Consider the following 18,689-nt stretch of genomic DNA (forward strand, 5'->3'; position numbering starts at 1 on the left):
TAAATGGATGGGTTGTAATGACTTGGATTTTAAAGAAAATATTTAAGCATGGATTTTTGGGTTCATCTTTGGTTTCTCTATTTAGGGTGAAAAATTACCTAAAAAAATAAAATATACTGTCCATTAGGGGAATATTAAAATTGTCCGTTTGCTTCAACTGCTGTTGAGGTGAGTATGATGGTGGCACAAGTCAGATAGGGTGGAAATTCATAATTTTCTTCCATAGGAAAGTAGGGCTCACAAAACGCTTAAAAAATTCAGAAACGTTCCTGGAAAATAATATGCTGCAAATGTGATTAATTTCTGCAAGTAACCTATCCGGAAAAAACAAACAGGAAAGTTTCCTGCTAAAAATCAGTGACCTTCCTGAAATTAACCTGAAACCTTTTTAATGCAATCAAAAACCATTCCAATAAAACCACTTGTCGTTCTAGAAACATTCAGGAACCTCACAAGAAAACTTACACACACTGTAAAAAAACTCCGAAACGTTACTGGTTATTTCCGTGGAACGTCTCGGGATTTCACACGTTTTCACCTATTTCCCCGTAAAAACAAGTATCTTCACAAAAAAGTTTCCTGAATCGCTACAAGTTGCACGCGTGCAGACTTTTTACTGTTGTGGAAAATATTTTTAGCAACCAGTTTAAAGATTGAATGAGCGTGTTTATTAAGTGTATCGGCCTATGGTTGCTTGAGGCCTGTCCAGGTTGACTAAGCTCTTAATGATGAGCGAAAAAGTCAGTGGATGGTTCCTTCTTGCATAGCTTTGGCCGTGTTCGCTCTGATTTCTATGGAGCCTTCTTGGTAAATCCGGAAGGTTCTAAACCTACTTAATTTTGCGAGACGGTTCTAGAGACATGACTGGCTTTAACAGGGGAGATTTCGCATTTGTTCAGAAAGTTTCAAGGTTAATTTCAGAAAGGTTACTGACTTTTAGCGGAAACCGTTCCTGATTTTTCCAAGATATGTTACTGGAAGAAATTGGGCACATCAGCTGCCTATTATTTTCCAGGAACGTTTCAGAATCGTTTTACAGTGCATGTTTACAGAAATAGACTAGACCCATCACGAGTATCCAGGTGAGCTACTACAGCACTTTGCAATTATGGTCAAAGCTTATGCAGAACTTCACACAAATACCGAACACTTAATTTCCCTGAAGGCTACAGCATCCAGAGACTCCTTTGCACCCGTAGCTGGGACTCAGTCAAAAGAAGAACCCTGTAACTGAAACGGAGGAAAAACACTTCATGCAGCTGGTAGTAATTCGGGAAACTTTTTCGCAACTAATGGGAACCTGTGAAATCGCGGAATGTTTCCCAGAAATAATCTGTGATGTTTTGGAATTCTTTTCACGTTGCCTGTATATAGATTGATTTACTTGGCTATTGGCAACATCGTTTACAATCAAGGGTTCTGTGAGGGTTCAACTTCAACCAATCTTGATTGTGCTCTTGTTTACTGGTAATCTTAGTGCTAAATATTGTCTTTTTCAAGATTTTCTTATACATTGGGATCCGAGTAGAAAAGGATTTTAACTGAAGTTTTTGCGTCAAAAGATATTACTTTTGCCCAACTGACTTGCCAGGTTTCTATTCAGGAAAATCTACAGAGTTTTACAAAAAAAAGTCTAAAAATGTTTTTGAAGATTTTTTACAATGCTATAAATATTTTGAAACATAACTTATCAAAATTTAAAGTAGTAATAATAATAATCTCCTGTAGCAACTTAAATTGTAAACTAATTTGTGAATCCTCTTATAAATTCAATTTAAAACTAGAATTCATCTATTTTACTTTGGGGGAGAAAAGAAGGAAGTTATTAAAGTAACTAGCGGATCTTGAAAACTAAAAAAAATAACTACACCGCAAAAAAGAGCAAGATAGACAAAAATGCGCTCGCTCCTGGAAAATAATGTGCATCTAGCGTGCCTGATTTTTTTCAGTAACTTATCTAGCAGAAAAACAGGAGAATTTGTGACTGAAACTGCATAATCTTACTGAAACAAATCTAGAATTGCTGATAAATTTAGAAAAGTTCATTTTTTATAATAAATCTAGAACCTTCCAACAAAGTTGAAATATTCCTAGTTTAAGTTTTTTGGAGTTTAAACTAAAGAAAAATGCAGCAGTTCTGTCAATGAGCACTTCTAACCAAAGAACAAACGCAAACTTTCTAGCTTTTTTTTTCTTTCTTTCTTTTGATTCGTATAGAAGAAATTTAGCTTTTGCGAATTATTCAGGAAAAAAAAAAGCTTTTGAAACCTCATTTTTGAAAACAAATTACGGTCTAATTGCAGGGGTTTTGTTTATTCACTGTTCGTACTAACTTACTCCAACCTTTATCTCCATTCCTTTTATAGCCGTACTGTATGTACCAGGGGTACATACCCAAAGTAGATTTGCAGATTCCTGTGGTGTTTCTGAGGTGCTAAAATATTTTTAAGCAAGTGGGAAGATACTCTGTGTGAAGTATTTTTATATCTGCTGTATTTTTCCATATTGACGGTCCAGGCAAAACATTTATATCTAAATAATGCAACACTATCCCCTGACGACGGGAGGAAATTTCTGTTTTTTGAATGAATAACTGGCATTCCTTGTTATATCATACGGTAAGTGGCGAGTGCAAAAGACAAAAGCAGAAGTATTGACACAAAAAAAAAAAAATAAATAAAATAAAAACACTGAATCTCAGGAAATGTTTTGCAAAGATACTTGATTTTCACACGAAACAGCGGTAACCCATAAAAGCCCGCAACGGAGCTGAAAATAACCTGTGACGTTTTGAAACTTCTTGATAAAGTAAGTACTATATTTCAGTCATTTGCAGTTAAATTAATTAAGTGCAAAGGAAAGTAGCCATTAAAAGAACTGATTTAAATGTGTGGTTTTAGCGCATTAAGGATGTCATTCTTTTGAGAACAAAATTATTAAAGCTTTGGAACATTTCATTTGAAGAAAATATTAGTTGAAAGTATATAAATGTTTTCTCAAGACTTGATAAGTTGTAAGTTACAGGAATAAAAAAGTAAACCGTTCAAATAATATTATTTTTACATTAATTTATAAATGTGAGTACTTAAATCAATAATTAGGAAAAAAAATAATATATGCTATTTTTACTTTTAAATCACAAGAGAAACATAATTATTGTCGTTATACCCATGTTTGAAGAAAACACATAAAGATTATTTAAAAAAATCCGCCTAATATGAACAGAAATATAAATAATAAGTCTTAGAAAAAAGGTTAAATCCGAATTTTAGAGAAAACAGAAGACACTAGTTACAGATACCACAATCAAAAAGCAGTAGTATAATATTCCTAACAAATGAAAAACAAATTTTACAAGACAATTTACGACATTTTGTAAGACGCAAAAAAAAAAAAAAAAAACCTTACCAAGAAACCCCCTAGAAAAATAATTAAGGATGTAGTAATTATTTTTAATCAAGTTCAGCTCTGAAGTTTACGGATTACGTTAGTTTCACAGAAACTAAAGAAAAAAAAATCCTTATATATTATTTCTGTAGCCTGTTTTTGGTTTCTACCCGAGATTTTCCTCAATTCTTGATCGATTTCTTTGATTTACACCTTAATTTAAAGCTTATCGTGCAGGCTACTGACGAAAAATAGACCCACGGTTATTTTTAATCAAGTTCAGCTCTGAAGTTTACGGATTACGTTAGTTTCACAGAAACTAAAGAAAAAAAATCCTTATATATTATTTCTGTAGCCTGTTTTTGGTTTCTACCCGAGATTTTCCTCAATTCTTGATCGATTTCTTTGATTTACACCTTAATTTAAAGCTTATCGTGCAGGCTACTGACGAAAAATAGACCCACGGTCTAAAAATTATTTTTTCAGGCAAAAAAAAACCTGTTTTAAAGAACCAAAATGAGGTTTTTGGTTAAATTTATAACTTTAACTTGCTCTGGTACCGACAGAGCTGAATAGCTTGATCGGCAGAGCGTTCGACGGGTAACCAGGAGAATGCGTGTTCAGGCCCACGTCCGGACAATCTGCATCAAAAAATTAGAAAAAAATCGCGCATTACAGGAACAATGAATAACAAATATGAGGGAATACATGAGATAGAAACGCTCCTAGCTGTTATGAAAACTTGATGCAACACAGAGCTAAATTGATACTCAATTGTAAGGGGTTTTTTTTAAGCTTTCTCCCGTTAAAAAAATTAAAGCATAATGTAAGCGAAAATATAAGTATCAGGTTTAAGATTTCAGACTACAATGGAATTGTTTTTTGTTCAGTAAAATATAATAAATCGTATGTTGAAATATAGATTCTTCTAATGAGTTTTTGACACTTTGAACAAATAAAAAAATTACTACCTCAATTTAAAGGGCAATATATATATATATATATATATATATATATATATATATATATATATATATATATATATATATATATATATATATATATATATATTTTCTTCTTTTTGCAAAAAAACAAATAGCGTATCACATTTTTACTACATTTGAAAAGCTACGCTTAAAAACGAACTTAGTTCAAATTATTTTGTATTTTAACCGTGCTGTTAAATGATGAACACGTGCTGCCATCTAAGCCATAACGGTTCAAACAGCCTGCGATAACAAATTGTAAAAATTTTCAAAAATAAAATTACTTCTCGGCAAGAAAAAAAATTTTAAATTAACCTGTGGGTTTTTTTTTTTTCTGGTAGAGCGTTCGGCTATAAACTGTCTGAACTTCGGGCCCGTTCGGGCTGTCCGACATAATAGCAAATTTACATTAATATTACGCATTACATGTACTCATAACATACAACAGAGAACACACGTAATAAAATGAATGCAATGGGAATGCTATTTGGTGTTTCGACTTCTTTATGCAGGCTACAGTTATCATTCTGATAAGTTGACTGCTAATCGAAGGGGGTTCTTCCCTTTTTTGAATTCGTCCAGATCACTGAGCATAATGTAAGCATAAAAAAGTAGATATACCTCAAGGGAATCCTTTTTGTGCAGAAAAACATTTTCATTGTAAGCCGAAACGTTGATTTTTCTAATAGCAGTGTTTGAAATTTGTACAAATGAAAAAATACTACACCAAATTAAAACTACGAGTTTCATAATCTTTAACTATTTATTCGAATACGATAGAAAACATTAAAATTGTTATCAACTTCATTAGTAAGAAATCATTTTCTACTCCTCTGCTTTCGGCTGAAAAAAAAAAAAAAGCATTTTGTCTACGTTCGCAAAATTACACTTAAAAAACGGACTCAGTTCAACTGGTTTTGGTTTTGAATTTTAACTGTTCTATTAAAAGAAAAACAAGTGCGGGCATTTAAGCCGTATAGGTTAAAGAAGCCTGCTATGGGAAATTGTTGAATATTCAAAAATAAAAACACTTATTTTTTCAATCGAATTTATTACTTCTCTAGAATGTTTGTTTCAATCGCTACGTGAGCTCCTCCTCATTCTTTAATCAAATTCCATGTTTTACGAATAATTTTAAATCGTATCAGGCTGGCTAATGACAAAACATAGACGCATGATCTTATAATAATTTTTTCGGCAAAAAGCTTTTTTTACTGTGTTTTATTACGCATTCCTTCAATGAATAGCATTCTAAAAGGAAGGCGCAGTTGCTAGATTTGTTGGATCGTCGTACTGTTAATCAGAAAGGCACCAGTTCGAATCCGTGCCACTAAATATCTCTTTAATGTTTCTTTTTTTTTCTGTCAGATGCTCACATGGGCAGGACTGTATTTGCCACAACCTGTTTTTTCACATGCAAAATTACTGATTTTTCACGTGTCCCTCAGCCACACTTTTAATGATATTTATATTTGCATTGAAAATACGTACAACCAAAAGGGGCGCGATGATTAAATTATCACAACGTTGTATTTATTTAACGAGGTTTTGTTACTGATGTCTTCAAATTACATTCCTTCTCTTGTGCGCTTACTTTTTTCGGTTTTTCTTCATAATATTCTTTCTTTGAAATTTTTAAAGAGCGAAATGCCTTATGAAACGATTCGAAGTACAGTGCGGAGTTCCGCACGGGTCGACTAGTATATATATAATCTACATTAAACATTTTTCAAATTCTCTAGAAGATATTTTGTAACCATCAAACCCATTAAAAACTTTTTGAAGCTTTTGGTACCAAGTATTTACTAATAACTGGGGCACAACCAAATTGTCACATTGATCAACAGATTCAAGAGATAAAAAAAAAGAATACTTATAAAAATTTGTATGGTAGAATTTCATGATATTAAGCAATTTTAATTTTTTCATCACTGATTCACTTTCTTGGTACAATGTGAAGTTTATAAATGTCGCTCGATGACAGCAAGTAGGAATGATATTTCACCATATATATTTTTCAATGAAATTTGATTATACTACATGTTTTATGTCTTTTTTCTCTTTGTGCAGTGAATTAAAGTATTTTTCAATGAAAATAAATATTTTCATTAGGTCTTACGTTACAAAAAAGAGAAAATACACATATGTTTAATATACGAAAGTTTAACTTAAGTCTCATTTTTATAAGTCTCCTATTCTATGCTTCTGTACACTATTTGAATATATTTAATCATTTTATTTTGACTTTTAACAAAATAAAAACAGCAATGAAAAATTCTTTAATAATCTTTCAGGAAAGCTTCCGTAAAAACAGTTAAAGTCGAAGGAACTCTAGTAACGATGTTTTGTGTAAACATTTCTTCAATAAACTCTGAAAGTATCAAATTAATATGTCACATTCAATTAAATTTGAAAAAAAAAAAGTCGGTTCATAGAATGAAAAATTCAGTTATTGAAAAAAGAATCTATCAACCTATCACTTGCTTACAAAAAAAAAAAAAAAAAAACTTAGTTTTACATACCTTTAGTCAATTCTATGCCGCACTTGTAAACATTGTCATTTAAACACTAACATATCCATCGTGTTAAGCTCCTCACGATACTGTTTTTAACGCTGATACGTTTTTCTATTTTGTGTCAATCATATGGCTCAGCAAGAGCAAAGCGAATAGCTGTCAACTTAAATACAGCGTGTGAGCTTTTTACGAAACCTGAAAGTTCGATTTTGCGTCTGCCTGAGAAGTAATGCAGGGAAACTACTGATAAAGGCTCTTGAATCGAAACGTGCCCCCAAATTTATTCGGTGTGTTGCGCGCCATCTGGAGTTTAACACATTTTTTTTCTTCAAATAACTTATATTAAAAATTTATCAAACGAAACGAAAGAACAGAGAATTATTTTTTTTAGTATGATAGAGATTTATTTCATTTAAAATCCGATTTTGAAATTCAAGTTTTGAAAATTCATTTAAAATACCATTTTTAAATACATGTTTTGCGATTGGAAATACTAATTTCCAATTCAAATGTATAGAAATACTCGACGCATTCCATTGTAAAAATAAAACGCAAAAAAAAAAAATAAATGTGTGTTTATTAGCCTTGTATCTCCTAAACGGGCTGTTATAGTTGTTCTTAAGGTACAGAGATTTTATAGAGCTCCTAAAAGGAGACGACTTTAATCAGGCCTGAAGTACATCTCTACATGTTCCTTTAGGGTACCACAGGTAGCGTTTAAAGAAAGCCATCGTTAAATACGACGACACCACTTATAGTTTTGCTTTAACTTTTTTTTTAAGGGTGCTATCTACACTTTCTAAACCGGAACGGTGTCTCATTGAACATTCGTCCTACAAAATGAGAAACTCTTTTAAAGCAGTTTTCCTAATTGCCGTTTTTTTTTTTCTTGTAGAACATACGGAGTCTTTTTAAGGAGATTTTCAAAGTAGTATAATTGTGGTATGGACAAATTTTTTACTAATAAGTACAGTTCCAGCAATTCCGTAAAAAAACCATCGCAAAAGCCAGGCTGCTTGTTGATCTACTTTTGCCTATTTTTTTTTCCAGTTTTTCCAGTTCCACTAGGTATGGCGATAAACATTAATTTTCGTTTCTGGTTTTCAAAGCTATTAATTATTGTGTCATTGAAGAATAGTTGAACAGGTACTAAATTGCGCTCGTGATTAGAAACGTGCTCATTCAGTAGGTTGCAATCATGTACTTTAGCGTATTGATTAGCAGATGTGTTTCATTTCGATTTTAGTATGATTAAAAAACTTAAAAGATAGCCTGAAATTTATGCAAAATTACAACTTTTAGAATCACGGATTTTGTCCATCTGTACAACTTGAATTCAAAAGCTTATTTTCCCGAAGCAAAACTTAGTTATGTTTCATTTAAATGCTAAATGTTAAAGCATAAACATTCTGTGAATCTAATTGGTTAGCAATGTCCAATGCTAAGATAATAGAATGCCACATACTCTATCTTCTGCAGCTTCAAATTAATGCAAATCTTTATGATGCTTTATCAATTTAAACAAACAACTCAGTCCGGTGCTTTTAAGTTTTATTGTTTAAAAAAAGAAACAGGCAAAGTGTAAGATTTTTTGTTCATTCAATTACGAAACTCCCCTGAGAGTCCGTTTAGTCCTAATTTGCTATAATGGCGTCCGGCATGCAAGGCGTCCGGACAGAGTCCGCCTTGCAATTATCGTGACAGGGGAGTTCCAGCTAGTTAACAGCCGAACGCTATACCGGTTGAGCTACTCAGCTCTGACGTTCACACCGCAAGCATAAATTTAACCGAACAACTCAGTCCAGTGCTTTTGCGCTTCATTATTTTTTTAACCAGACCAAATGTGAGATTGTTCTTTTCGAAAGTGGCGGAAAATAATGGAAAATTGTATTAGAATTCTGCTTAAGTAGAAAAAAAGAAAAAAACGTTGCAACGAACTTGCGCCCTTCCCGTTTTCAGCACGACGCTAAATCCTACCGAGAAAGTGTGTCTACGGTTTCAAATGCTTTTTATTGAGCTAATTTAAACTAATATTTTACAGACAGAGACCGGATTGTCTATGTCTTTATGTTAAGGGTAATTTCCGGAACTGTTTTAACTATTTGAAAAATTATTTCACCCTATGAAAGATGCAGAGTAACAGAACTACTATATGGATGCTTCACTTGCCAAATCGATTAACTCTATAAAACAAAAAGTCGAGGAAAGTGAAAAAGAATATAGCGTTATCCATAGGAGTGAATGGGCCCTCGTGTTACTTTTCTGCCATCGAAGGATCAGAAATATACTGAACCAAAAGTTTAATATAAATGCACATTCTAAGCATTGATTAAGCACTATTAAATCAGAAATAAGTATTTTTTTAAAAGTGGAGTTAATCGTTTTGGCAACTGATGCATCCATATATTACAAAACACTTCTTTAAGAAGACTGCAAAAAAAAAAGAAGAAGAAAGGGCGGGGATGTCATTAAAAGTGTCAGGTGACTTTTGGCAGTATACAGAGTGTCTAAAAAATGCATGCACATGACTCTAAAGAGTTATAACCAGGGGTTGAAAAAAAGAAATCTTTTTGGCGAGAAAAAAAAAAAAAGCGTCGAGCTAAATATTTTGCTGGGTTTATATACAAATTTCGTATAACACGGCTTCTGAAAGAATATTGTTCTGTCAAAAAATGGTCTTCTAAGTAACATTTTAGTCGCCGGATAACTAAAGCGTTCTAGAGATTGCTTTTACAAGGTACTGCATATTCTTTTTTTTTTCAAAAATTAAAACTTTCCCGTTCAGGTAAATGTGTGCTCCCCTTTTTCTAAAATATTAAACAACAAGACTCTTCTTAACATGCATGCAATTAAGTTAAGTGAAGTTAACTATCATTTTTAACAACCGTTTTTTTTTTTTTTTAAATTCGGAAACCCTCGACAGCGCGATCGAGTTTCCTTGCAAGAGGGGAAAGAAAATTTTCCTAACTGCCAATCGTCGACGCAAAAATTATTTATGGAAGCATAGATATGAACTTGACTGGTTGGTGCAGTGATAGTCTCGTTCTTGTAAATGCGCACTGTCAATGTTGCAGAACACGCCCTACAGTCCGTCGAAGATAATCCGAATACCAGCACACGAGTTGTTTCTCGGCAGCTTGGGGTATCTCAATCATCAGTATGCCGGATACTGCACAAAGAATGTGCGCATCCTTAACCATCTGCAAAGGGTGCAGTTACTGCAACCCAACGATTATCCGAAGTGCCTATTCCTATTCCTATTCAGAGTCACAACTGACTACAACTGTATTTATGTCGAGGACTGCATACTAAGTGCCTTGCCTCCATTATTTTATATACCGATAGATGGCAGCACCATCACCGGATCGAACAGTTAATGAGAATTTAGAACTAGTCCAGGAGCTAATAGCTACCTGGTGCTAGCACCCCCAGAGGTATCGTTTCACTTGGAGGACATTGAGAATACGAGCATATTTAACGTCGCCCAGTCCCCTTTAATGACGAGGGTGGGTCTTCGCCCATCGAGGTTCGAACTCAGGACCACCCGGACCCGAATCCGACACTCTACCGATCGGGCTACCACGGAAAAATGGAATTTGACGAATGGTTTATGCAGAAACGTGCAGTGGATCCCATTTTCCCCACTTCTGTCTTTTTTACAAATGAAGCTTTATTCAGTCGTGAAGGTGTGTTCAATGCGCACAATTTACATGTCTGGGCTTACGACAACCCGCATGGTATCATAGGGCACGCTGCGCAACATCGTTTTGCCGTCGATGTATAGGCGGGAATCCTTGATGACTATTTTCTGGGACCTTACTTGCTGCCGGACCGATTGGACGGCCGGAAATATCTAATTTTTCTCGAGACTGTGTTACCGACTTTTTAGGGCGCTGTTTTGCACATGTCCGCCAAGATAAATGGTATCAACATGACGGCGTTCCATCCCATTGCACAATTGCTGTGCGTGAATTCCTAAACCAAAACATACGGAGCTCGATGGATCGGCAGAGGTGGGACGATCTCTTGGCCATCCAGGTCATCTGTTTTAACTTCCATGAATTTCTTATTTTGGGGTGCAATTTAAGGCCCTGTGTATGAGCTCTCCCTCCCCCCCCCCAATCGACAGTGAAATGGACTTCGTTTCACGAATAGCGGCCGCCGCAGGCACTGTCCGTGAAATGTCGGGTGTTTTTGAAAATGTTCGGCGGTCGATGCAACGGCGCTGTGAATTCTGTGTTCGTGTAAATGGTCGCAATTTTGAGCACCTATTGTGAACCTTTACTTTATCTTGCTGGAACAAAAATGACATTCCTTACCACTTAATTGAAATCATTTCTTATGTTCTCTTTACTTTCTCCATTTTGTTCATGTAGATGACGTTTGCGGGCACACTTTCCTTTGTGAAATCCGTATGCTGACGTATTCCCTTCCTCTCCACGAAATTTGTACAAGTTTTGAATCACCTTGAAGAAGACGGAGATAGAACACTAAAAACCAAAAAGGTTTAGACAAAATTATGAGAGGTGTCACCTTCGTATTTGACGGTGACATTCATCAAACTATTTCTGTCATACCCAACAGAAACGCGTGCAGAAATACTACAAGCTTAGTTAAAGTTGTCTTCTTTAAAGAACTCTATAAAATCTATCTTAAGAACAACTGTAACAGTCCATTTAAGAGATGGTGGTAAGCCTTTCTCACTCAGTTCATTAAAAGTTAGTACCGGAAAAATTGTTTGAAAAAAAAATCTTATCAAAATAGATTAGTTAGGAAATTTTCTCTTAATGATTTGATTATCAATGTTTATCCTGAAACCAAAAATCTTTGTCAGAAATTTTTCACATGGATGTGCAGCTGGGCCATGATTTTTGCCAAAACCGCTGTGCATGTGCATCTTCTATACATGAATTCCTTAATTCCTTTAACTCTTCAGGACATTCTTTCGTGCTTTTAAAATCAAAGGCAGTATTCCAATAATTTTACTGCGCATCTTTAATTTGAAAAATCTATGAAATGGAATTGGACCTCAATTAAAAACACTACGGATTACTATGATTTTGAGTATTCTTCTTACAGTGCCAGATGCAGTTTAGTTGATTCATATTCACTGCATTCCCATGGCCCATGTATATTTTCTTTTCCAATTTAAGTGATTATAATTTACGATGAAAATTTCTTATGTCATCATCATCATCAAATCAGAAGTTCAAACGTACAACTATACGTAGATTGACGCTACATACAAGAAAACTGTATTGTTCAGTGGGAGTTATATGTTGGTCTCTCTTGATCAGGCAATGCGGTATATCAATTCGTTTCAAAACCTCAAAAAAACGAAATAATAATAATAATAATAATAATAACACAAATTTTAAATAAAAGTACCTGCAAATGATATTTAGTGAAGGTAGACATTTTTTAACCCGAACAAGATTGGGACGGGCTGCTAGTGCGTAATTAAAAGATGAAAACACCGTTTCTTTTTGACAGAAACAAAAACAACTTTTAGAACAATAAGCACGATACGCTTTATAATGAGGGGGTAACTCTTGTTATTTGATCTAGGAATAAGGAAGATCTCACGTAGCGTCAGAAAAACTGGCTGCAGAAATAATACATAAGACATGAAAACACTCTATATTTATTAAAAAACTTAGAAAAAAAAAACAGCAAGCATTTTTTGTGCATGAAAATAAGTCAGGTGAAATCCAAAAAAATTTTATTTAGCAATTTAGACAACGCTATCGCCATGTAATCTCCTAAAATTATTTATTTTTTTCTATTTTTCTGCTTGGGAACTTTGGAAACGCTATTGAGTTTCCCTTCATAATGTCAGAGCATTTAAACTAATATTAAGTCGGTACGAGCATATTTTTAAATATATATTGTAACACTGCTATATACTTTACTGGTAGGTAAAGGGATACGTTTTGTTTCATTACAAGATTTTTTTTTTCCACAAAGATTACTTTTGCTTTGTGTTAAAATTTTTTTCCGCAAATAAAACTTTTATATTTTCTCTGTTTATTTTGAAAATTTTGTAAAATATTTGTAAAGGATTGGTTTTGGGAAAAGTCATGGTGTTTTTTAAGGATTTTGCAAAACCTAACAACTATCACCAAGCTGGCACTTATCTCGGAGTCTTTTTTTTTTTTTTGCCAAGTCGCACTAAACATTACTAAGATGCTGCTAAATGATCGCCAATCTAAAACGACACTAACTTTTTTTTTTTGATTTCATTTGTTTGCTGGAAACCTACCTTTGTAGTGCATCTATCAAAATTAACTTTAAGGGGAAAATATCGTTGTGGTAAGAAGAGAAACAAAGAAAAAAATACGTTTTCAATGAAAAACAAAAATTAAATGTCCCAAAGTTTAGTTAATTAAAATTGTTATACCTATGCGCTTAATATAAACAGAATAAATGTAGCAAAAAGTACTTCAAAAGCTTTTTAAAAATAAAGAAACAATAGAATAGGAAGTCAAGTGCCTAAAAATCCTATTTTAAAATAAAGTTTGAGAAAAAAAAACCATAAGTTAAAGTTTTTGCAATCAAGGATTTCGGCCAGGTGATAACTCCGCTTTACAAAATTCATTATTTTGAATAAATTTGGTCTATCTTTTAATTTGTTTTATTATACAACAGTCACATTAATGAATCGCAGTCTTTTAAAAAGCTTACCATGCTACATGATAACATCTTTAAAAAAAAAATCTTTATGCAGCAACAGATGTGTGCAATACTTGACAGAATTACTGTTACGTGGTCTTGGCTGTTTTCAAAAATAGTGACGCTACAACAGATTTAAAAGTTCCAGCTAAATGTTGACATTATGACAAGTAAAATAATTTCACCTCTTAAAAAAAAAGACTCATTAAAATGCATTATATTCCGTAAGCTTCGTAAATCATCACCAATATCATGGTGTGACAAAGTTATAAAATCCAAATCAGTAATCATTTGATAAAGAAAATATGAATTATTTAATATTGTTAAAATATTGTTATGTTAGAAAAAGTCGGAAATTTTTTTTTAAAGAAGACAAAACGCAAAAAAAAAAAAAAAAAAAATCTGGCAAGTTGTCAGAAATCCTGCAGCGAAGACTATTTCAACACATCCACAATATTTCTTTTCAATAAGCCGATTAACTAAATTAGGCCATGAAACACCTTCTGGGCTTCGTTAATTTTTTAAATACTCTCCGAATTAAACATAAAAAGTAACACAAAAAAGGCGAATCAGAGATTTGAACTGAGGAAAACTCAGTTCAAGATCGTAGAATTCGTTTTGAAACGCTTGTAACTCTTCTTATAATGGAGATCAAAGCTTCGGACTTCGAACCATTAGTCGTATTCCATTTGCGATTAAAAAATAATTAAATAAAAGAAATCGCTTTTACGGATGGTGCAAAATATAAGTATGTAGAATGATTTTTTCCTTTTTTTCCTTAAAGATTTAAATAAAGCACTATCTAGTGGCTGGGATCGAGTAAACCATTAAAAATCAAACTAAAAATGTTGATAATTCCCCTCGTATTTAGTTCAGAGAATTCTAAGAAATTCCATCTTACACAGAAAAGTCCGTTGTTTTCAATGTTATAGGTACAGTCATAGAAAAAAAACCGAAACATTCGAATGTATTCAAAGACTATTGACACTAGAGACACGTGTGTGGTGTTATTGTTTCAGGAATAAAAAATTCTGCATAATTATGTTGAAGTAATGTTGTTAAGGGATCGTCTTCATATTAAAACAAGCATCAACTTTAAATTTTTCACCCCGTTTTTTATTACATGTTTGTGATCAGCACCTTTTTTAAACTTTGTATACAAAATTTTGTCTAATTCGATCCAGAATACTTCAGAATTGAGTTTTAAAAAATTCCTCTCGTAATGTTAAAACGTATTTTGATATTTTTACTCATAAAACAAAAACTAGATTAGCCACGAAAAAGATTGTTTTTTTACATCAAAATGAATCGACCCAATAATAAAAACATCATTTACAACACCTAAAATGTGAATTTAGTTTTTTTATGAATTATTATAATATTTTTTGAAAGAAATATGATCTGAAACTATACAAAATTTTAACAGAAAAACAATCTAGAAGAGCTTTAAAATGGGAATCCAGAATTTGAGCTCAAAATATCCAGTAGACTTTGCGCTATGCTTAAAAATTCATTTTTTTCCCACTTTAGATGGCCGTATACTTTTTTAAAACAGAAATTATGAAAGTTTGATTCTTCGTAAAAAAAAGAAAAAAAATGTTCAACAAAATTAGAAAAACAATTATCACGTGGTTTTTCTACATTAGAGTTACGTCTGTGAATTTTTAAAATGCATAAATTTATGCGCTGTCTCTGCAGAAGAGCAACACAATATTGCAACCGTCAGTTTTTTTGTGGGTATCGTTCAAACGTCAGTTTGTAAATACTGCGAAACACTATTTCATTGTCTAATAAAAGAATATTTTATCGAACTTTTAAAATTAAAAGCTGCACTTAAAATGCTTCTGTTTTTTTTTTCTTTCTTTCTTCGTTTAGCCATTGCCTTTTGTAAAACAATAACTCAGAAAAAATTTAACATTCACAACTTTTTCACATAAACATACAATAAAACCTCATTGTCTTACTAGTCATGTTGCAATAGGCAGTGTAGAATTAATGGCTCCTCCCGGTTATAATTTGCTTAAAGGAAAAATTATTATCTTGTCTAAATCGGGAAAAAGCACTCGAAAAATAGGCGACAGCGTGAAATTTCTCCTTTAACAGTAACCAAATGGGTCAATAGGTAATACAGTGGCTCCCAAAAGTGTTCGTACACTTTGAAATTTTTTAGTAAAATCAAAATAACGCAAAACTGAATTTGAATATGAAGTCCAATATTTTTTCACATCATTCCTATGTTATTTTAAATAAAACCCTGTAGTTTTTTCAAAATATTGCCGAATCTTCTTTTTGAAATGGGTCAAAAAACGAAGAAACAGAGAAATAATACGGTACTAAAGTCTTCGTACACTTAATATTTTCGAATAAATTTATGATTAAAGTTTATTATATGACGTTTTTTTATAATTTTTGCATTGTATTGACCCATAAAAGTCATTTGTCTTTATTTTTTTTGTTTATTTATTCCTTAATATTGTGCTTATTACTTTAAAATGGCTGATATTCGTAAAAAACAACAAATACCATTCGAAATTGGAATTTTTTCCTCATATTAGCGGTAAATTGGTTTGAAATGTCTCTAAATTAGTTAACTTATTCCATTCTATAGTAAATTACTTGATAAAATGCTTTAAAGAAAATACTCGGAGTGAAAACAAGGTAAGAAGAGGTCAACCTGCGAAGTTGACAAAGCGTAACCGAAGATTTACAATTAAAAAATTTATGAAAAATGCACATTTGATTGCTGTAAAAGTTTCTACAAAGTTAAATGAAATTTTTACACTTAATTTTCACTTAAAATTGTTCGTCAAGTTCTCTAAATAGCTAGATTAATTGGGACCTCTTCCCGCAGAAATTTTCTTGGCCGTGAGAAAAAAGGAAGCTTTCGCTTTTCGTCGCCAAATCAATGATAATTAAGCTCAAAACGTTTTGGAATTGCGTCTTACTTACAGATAGAAATGAATTTAACATTTTTGGTTAAATTGTTGTACAATTGTAAATAGAAGAAAAAAACAGAAATCTAATCTTAAGAACTTAGTTGGAGCAGTTAATCAGGACAGTGAAGGCGTTCTTGTCTGAGGGTGCATATCAGCACCAAGACTTAGTTTGGAATTTTTTGATGAAATAATGAATCCTGCTGTTTATTTAAATATTTTAAAAACGAATTTTAAACTCTTTGCCAAAAATTTGGTTAACGGAAACAACTTTGTCTTTTTATCAACATAACGATAAGAAGCACACTGTTTTTAACGTTTGCGTCTAGTGCCTCAAAAATAGTCCTAAAGTTTAGAAAATACCCCTTCAGTCTCCAGATTTGAACTTAATGTAACATATTTAGAGATATCTGGAGGCTAGATTACGAAAATACGGCTTTGAACGCAAATAGAGCTAGAAACAGTAAGACTCGGAGTGTGGTTGAACACTTACTCAGAAATTACGAAAAAAAAAAGAAAGAAAGAAAAAAGTAAGAAATCTATTCCCAGACGTTTAAAAGGTGTTGTTGATACTGCATGATATTCTAATAAATAATAACTTAATAAAAAGTTAGATTATTCAATAATATATAGACTTTTTTAAAGTGTACGAAGACTTTTGTGAGATAAAATTCAAGGCACTTTTTGGTTTTTGATTTTTAAAAAATTAAGTTTTATTATTATTTTTTTAATTTCCTGTAGTTTTGTTGAAAATTGATCATAGATCTTATAATGAAATACCTATTCCGAAATATTAATTCTAACCAATCCTATTTCATTGAAAGTCGTAGGTGTACGAACACTTTTGGGAGCCACTGTATTTGCTCTTAGATACGTTTACTGGTTTTTAAGAATTATTATTTTTTTTCTGAAGTGTTTGAATAATTTCCAATGTGTTAAGATCTAAGAAATCTTAGTACATTGTCAATCGCAGTTGTGGGTCGCGTGCTTTCAGCCAGTATTCTGCACAAAAGTAGTAGTTGTGGCTAATTGTGATTTTTTTTTTTTTTTTTTGACTTCGTCAAAGATTTAACAAAACATTATTTTGAGTGTTAGATTAAGTTCAGTTTTTGTCTATTCTTAATTATGATTTAAATACTATTTTTCTATTTACTTTCTCTGTCATTGTCCATGTACTTTACATTAAAATCGTTCTCGCAAGACAGAGATAAAATTTCAAATTTTTTTTCTTCTTTTTTGAATAACACGGAAAAGTATCGAAAACGAAAGAAAGTTATAATAAATTATTATTATCAACTACTAGATGCCTATTTTATAAAATGCATGGTTTTCAGAAACCAATATCTGAATGAATATTCGACTCCAACTTCATGACACTGGAACTTATTCTACTTTCTCATGTTATTCGTTAAGCAAACAAGGGGCCACATAGAGCAGCTTCGCGGGCTAAATGTGGCTCGCGTTTTCACTACAATATAGTTGCAGTTTGGGTATCCCATTCGAAAGCTGCTGTGGTGCCTAATGAAGAGCATAACAACTCTGAACTAAGTTTAACCTATCAATGAAGCAGGTGTCATGTCATTGAAGCTGAGAGTGCCTACAAATTGGTGGATGAGGAAAATTTATCTCACCAGTGAGAGGCCGTAAACCATACAGCAGATAAATATACTTTACCTACCAGTTTGTGCGCACTCTCAGCTTTAATGAAGTGATTTCTGCATCCAGCACGATTCATTTCGAGTCCGGTATGCGAAATTCACAGCAAGGACGAAATTGTAGAATCCTGCGTGTGGTTCTGCTATAAGTGCGACAGCGTAAAGCAAGAAATTATAGTACGTGGTAATTTGCAAGTATATGGTACGCGAAACAAAATCAAATACTGCTAAGCTTCGTTTGCAAGTGCAAAGTTACGAAATCAGGGAAACTGCAGGAAGTCTGATTTCGGTTCATCTTGGGTTAAGCTAAAATAACTTTGGTCTTTTTAAATAACGGGTTGGACCATCTCGAGTCTCGTTGCTAGAAACAGCATTGGGAAATTACAGTACTAAATTGCTTTTAAAAGTCATTACATGTTTAACTAAAACCGCCGATTGTGTTATGCGTTTTTAATAATGCCACGCATCATGATCTTTCGCATCAAATTTGGATTTAAAAAAAATATCTTTTTCTGATTACAAAAAAGCCGCTAGAACAAT

Source organism: Uloborus diversus, chromosome 10 (genome assembly GCF_026930045.1).
Source record: "Uloborus diversus isolate 005 chromosome 10, Udiv.v.3.1, whole genome shotgun sequence".
Classification (NCBI taxonomy): domain Eukaryota; kingdom Metazoa; phylum Arthropoda; class Arachnida; order Araneae; family Uloboridae; genus Uloborus; species Uloborus diversus.